Genomic DNA, 6,000 nt, shown 5'->3' on the forward strand with positions numbered 1-6,000 from the left:
GGTACTTTAATTCACCAAAGTGGCATTCAACTGATCACAAAGTACAGTCAGGACATTACTGATGTAAAAAACAGCACCATCACTATTTGAAAAGTTATTTTTGATCAAATCTAGACAGATCCCATTTCCAGCTGTCATCACTACAACACCTTATCCTTGAGTAATCATGCTAAATTGCTAATTTGGTACTAGAAAATCACTTTTCATTATATCAAACAGTTGAAAGCTATTTGGTACGTTAAACGAAGCTTGACATTGTCTTTGTGTTTGTTTTTGAGTTGCCACAGTATGCAATAGACTGGCATGTCTTAAGGTCAATTTTAGGTCCGAAATGGCAAAAAGAAACAGCTTTCTATAGAAACTCTAGAAATTGCCATAAAACTGAAGATTTTATACAAAGGTGTAAACTAGAGTCTTCAAAGACAACGGACAACTGTCTCTATCAAGGACAGAAAGAGATGTGGAAGGCCAGATGTACAACTAACAAGAGGTACATCAGAGTCTCTAGTTTGACAGCTGACAGCTTCACTGAATTCTACCCGCTCAACACCAGTTTCATGTACAACAGTAAAGAGAAGACTTGGGGCTGCAGGTCTTATGGGATGAATTGCAAAGAAAAATACACTTTTGAAACAGAAAAACAAAAAGAAAATGTTAAAGTGGACAAATAAACACAGACATTGGACAACAGATAATTGGAAAAGAGTGTTATGGATCTTAACCCCATTGAGCTTTTGTGGGATCAGCTAGACTGTAAGGTGTGTGAGAAGTGCCCAACAAGACGACATCTTTGGCAAGTGCTACAAGAAGAGTGGGGTGAAATGTCACCTGAGTATCTGGACAAACTGACAGCTAGAATGCCAAGGATCTGCAAAGCTGTTATTGCAGCATGTGGAGGATTTTTTGATGAACACTTTGAAGTAGTTTAAGAGGTTCTGAACATTGTTTTCAAATTGTAATAGTAATTTTTCATGTTATTAATGTTTTGATTATACATTGTGATCAGTTGAATGCCACTTTGGTGAATAAAATTACTCTTTCCATAAGAGCAAAATCTGTTATTTCAAACTTTTGGCCGCCAGTGCATCACTAATGGCAAATATTACTTTAAGCAAAAACAGGCAGAATGTTGGAAAAGTGGTGCCCACGTGCTGTTCTATTAATCAACGCTGGGTGGCATGATCGCAATGAACAGTTATTGAGAAACACCACTGATCAATTGCTTTGCCTAATTTACACGCACAGTACATTACAAGAGTAATTAATACCTTTATTATTAAAATAATCTTATAACAGTCATTATCTTGAATGTTTTTAAAAATTATTTTAAAAAGTGATAAATATGTAAACTAGGATAAAATACGAAATATTTGCACGTTACAAAACTTGCCGTGGTAACCAAACAAAATCCCAAAGTTATTGGTAGCCTACTATTGTAAAATCGCTATGAATTCATATGGCATTCATGCCTGTCATTTTGTTAATTTGATGACAGTTTACTAAAACAATTTTTCACGGTTTTATTGTTGTAACCATAAATAATGTTATTTTGATGGAAGCTACAGTATGTTCACCAGGGTAAATGTTTGGGGAGTGGCTTATTCTAGATCGATCCAGCTGTTATACAGTACAACAGCCAGAGCTCTTCATAAGCTAATGTTGTGACGGAGAGAGAATGGTTCTCCGCCTACTACTGTTTGTTGTGTTTCTCATTTCTGATAAAACAGCCTAGTCACTAACAGTGTGACGTCTTGACCTGAATGATGCGCTGCATGGAAGTGGCGGCAGGTTCATCCTTGCCACAAATGTTTAGCTTTACTTGTTTTTGAGGATTAGACAAACTTTCCCAAGACTTCTACGGACGTCATATCGTCTTTATTACATACTTATAATAAGACTGTGTTTTCCTTTCCGCGTTGTGTCTTGACAACGAGCCAGATCTCTGTTCCTTCCGGTCAGTTGCTGCTTTATTGCATTTTTTTACGGTAAGAATGTGATCCCGTGAGAGCCGTTTACGTCACATTTACCCAGAGTCAGCGGCACCGGTCTTCATTTTTCTTAAAGGAATATACTGGGTTTAAAGCAAGTTAAACTCAATCGACAGCATTTGTGTCATAATGTTGATTACAACAAATCTAAATTAAGATCCGTCCCTACTTTTATATATATATATATATATATATATATATATATATATATATATATATATATATATATATATACATACACTCACCTAAAGGATTATTAGGAACACCATACTAATACTGTGTTTGACCCCTTTCACCTTCAGAACTGCCTTAATTCTATGTGGCATTGAGTCAACAAGGTGCTGAAAGCATTCTTTAGAAATGTTGGCCCATATTGATAGGATAGCATCTTGCAGTTGATGGAGATTTGTGGGATGCACATCCAGGGCACGAAGCTCCTGTTCCACCACATCCCAAAGATGCTCTATTGGGTTGAGATCTGGTGACTGTGGGGGCCATTTTAGTACAGTGAACTCATTGTCATGTTCAAGAAACCAATTTGAAATGATTCGAGCTTTGTGACATGGTGCATTATCCTGCTGGAAGTAGCCATCAGAGGATGGGTACATGGTGGCCATAAAGGGATGGACATGGTCAGAAACAATGCTCAGGTAGGCCGTGGCATTTAAACGATGCCCAATTGGCACTAAAGGGCCTAAAGTGTGCCAAGAAAACATCCCCCACACCATTACACCACCACCACCAGCCTGCACAGTGGTAACAAGGCATGATGGATCCATGTTCTCATTCTGTTTACGCCAAATTCTGACTCTACCATCTGAATGTCTCAACAGAAATCGAGACTCATCAGACCAGGCAACATTTTCCAGTCTTCAACTGTCCAATTTTGGTGAGCTCTTGCAAATTGTAGCCTCTTTTTCCTATTTGTAGTGGAGATGAGTGGTACCCGGTGGGGTCTTCTGCTGTTGTAGCCCATCCGCCTCAAGGTTGTGCATGTTGTGGCTTCACAAATGCTTTGCTGCATACATTGGTTGTAACGAGTGGTTATTTCAGGCAAAGTTGCTCTTCTATCAGCTTGAATCAGTCGGCCCATTCTCCTCTGACCTCTAGCATCAACAAGGCATTTTCAGCCCACAGGACTGCCGCGATACTGGATGTTTTTCCCTTTTCACACCATTCTTTGTAAACCCTAGAAATGGTTGTGCGTGAAAATCCCAGTAACTGAGCAGATTGTGAAATACTCAGACTGGCCCGCCTGGCACCAACAACCATGCCACACTCAAAATTGCTTAAATCACCTTTCTTTCCCATTCTGACATTCAGTTTGGAGTTCAGGAGTTTGTCTTGACCAGGACCACACCCCTAAATGCATTGAAGCAACTGCCATGTGATTGTTGATTAGATAATTGCATTAATGAGAAATTGAACAGGTGTTCCTAATAATCCTTTAGGTGAGTGTGTGTGTGAATGTATATATGTATATATATATATATATATATATATATATATATATATATATATATATCAAGGTTATAGTGAGTCCCTTACAATGGAAGTCAATGGGGCCAGTTTTTGGTGTATAGTTTTTTTTATAAAAGCACTTACATCAGTTCTTCTGTTAAAACTCTTGTATTATTTGAGCCGTAAATTTGCTAAAAAAGTGCGCTCCGAAATCTTTTCCTCATTAAACATTTTTAATGCCTATAGACATGAATTGTAATTTTGCAATATATGTAGGAAATCATGGCCACTCACATTAAAAGGAAGACTCCAGGCATATCAGTAATCTATAAAAGCTGTTTTATTCCTCATTGGAGAGGGTCCACGCATGGGGCCTGCCATGTTAGTATCACATGAGCTGCCAAAATCTACTCACTTAATCTCAGTAAAAGTACTGTTATTTGACACTTTCACTCATTGATTAAAGTAATCATGGCTGACTGGAATACTGCATTTCTACAATGGCATCGGAAACTGAAAACGATAGATTTTAAATTATGCTGCATCCAATCCTCTAGGTGTCAGTGTAAGTCCAAGATGACACAGACAAATTACTGAGTGCACCTTTAAATAATTTCTGTGGGATTACAGGGTTTACAGTGTTAAATCATCATGGCAAGGAAGATGTAAAATTAGATATAAATTTACACATAAAACGTTATGAAGCCATTTTATCATACTAAAGTCTTATTTAACACTCATTGTTTTCTCCTTGGGTCTATACTTCTGAAACCGAGAGTATTTTAATGTATACAGATCGGCCCCATTCACTTCCAGTGTAAGTGCCTCACTGTAACCCAGACTCTTTTTTTATTTATTTTTTATGAAATGCAGGGAAAAGTCAAAATAATTTTTTGTTAATTTTCATTATGCTTCAAATGCTTTAACTTGACTTTTGTTGACACCGGAATATTCCTGTAAAACCCCACCATCAGTGCCATGTCATCATCAAGACAGTGACAGATTTGAATGAGTCGCTATACAGCTTCCCATGTGGTTGAACTTTATCAATTAAGTTACTATACGACTTATGATGTGCGAATCTGTGTGGTTTATGAGCGAGACTGTCCAGGGGCTATTTTGAACTGCTCTTCCATTCATCACGGAATAATTGCTGATTATTATTTGGGTTAAAGTAGTAAATATGTTTTTCAGGCAAGTGGTCATACAGCTATGGGTCAGTGGTGCCAGTGTGATGTGTCTGTGAGAAGAACAGTCAATCTCCCCATCCTTGTTCTGTGTCACTGTCTGCCTTGTCCTGAAATATGTGCTTGTATTGCACACGCACACACACACACACACACACACACACACACACACACACACACACACACACACACACACATCCAGGTGCAGTTCCCCGCACCTGTTGAAGTTCCTCTGTAATTAGGACAACATAATTTTTCGGAGGCCGAGGGGGAAGGAGGGCTGACAAAGCAGACAATGGAGCACTTATTCTCTGTTTCCTTTCTGTTTTTACATCTTTCAAGTAATGATAGATTCTTCCACCTTCAAAGAGCACAGGATTCCTACAAAACTGCTGAGTCAGTGAAGAGAGAAAGGGAGGGTCACTGTATGTGTGTGTGTCAGCTGTCAACTGTGTGTGTTTGAGGGTGTATGGGACTTCTCCTCAAACATGATTAGGCCGATTTATGAGCCATTTAACTTGTGAGGACCACTGACAATGTCCTCACAAGTCAGTTTTTGATTTACTATATTAGTATTAACATATTCAAAATATTTAATTATAGTTAAATCTACACACACACACACACACACACACACACACACACATGCAGCTTTCTCAATGATTGTCATTTTGAAGGTCTGCTTCAGTTTGCCTGTATTACACAACATGGGGCTTTCCAGGCTACGACACAATTCACCTGATCATTCAGGCCACCAGCTGCTCAACAACTTTTGAATGTACTATCTTACCTACTTTTCAAGGATAACAAAACAGAAATGGCAAAAAAAACAAATTCTGTTGTACCAGTGGATAATCATAAGTAAATACATCTGCAGCACTTTTACATGACCTATGTGGTTTAATAATGCATGGTATCGAACAAATTACTAATTCATTTGCATACAACAAACTGCAAAAAGGTGAGATAATAGCTGTACATTACTTGACTAAAAGCCCTCTCATACATAACAAATTAATATGATTGAAACGGCTCTGAAATTTAAACAATTTGGCAAAATGATTGGTGTCCTCATCTTTTATGAGACACGCCCCCTTCAAACATCACAACTCGGAGACTGTCCCACTGTAAATATGACTTCGCTTGATCATTCATGTGCTCGGAACTGGTTATTACGCTTTTTTTCGACACCACTTGAAGGCCATATGTGTATACTTGAAATGAATACATTTCAGATTGAGTAACTACGTAAACTACAGTCTATTCAGCATACAAAATGATCGTATTCCTTTAGAACATTTAGAATAAGACACATATGCTACATGGACATCTTTTATGACACCTCTGGATGCATTTTTAAGCTT

The sequence above is a fragment of the Xyrauchen texanus genome, chromosome 15, assembly GCF_025860055.1.
Source record: "Xyrauchen texanus isolate HMW12.3.18 chromosome 15, RBS_HiC_50CHRs, whole genome shotgun sequence".
Lineage (NCBI taxonomy): Eukaryota > Metazoa > Chordata > Actinopteri > Cypriniformes > Catostomidae > Xyrauchen > Xyrauchen texanus.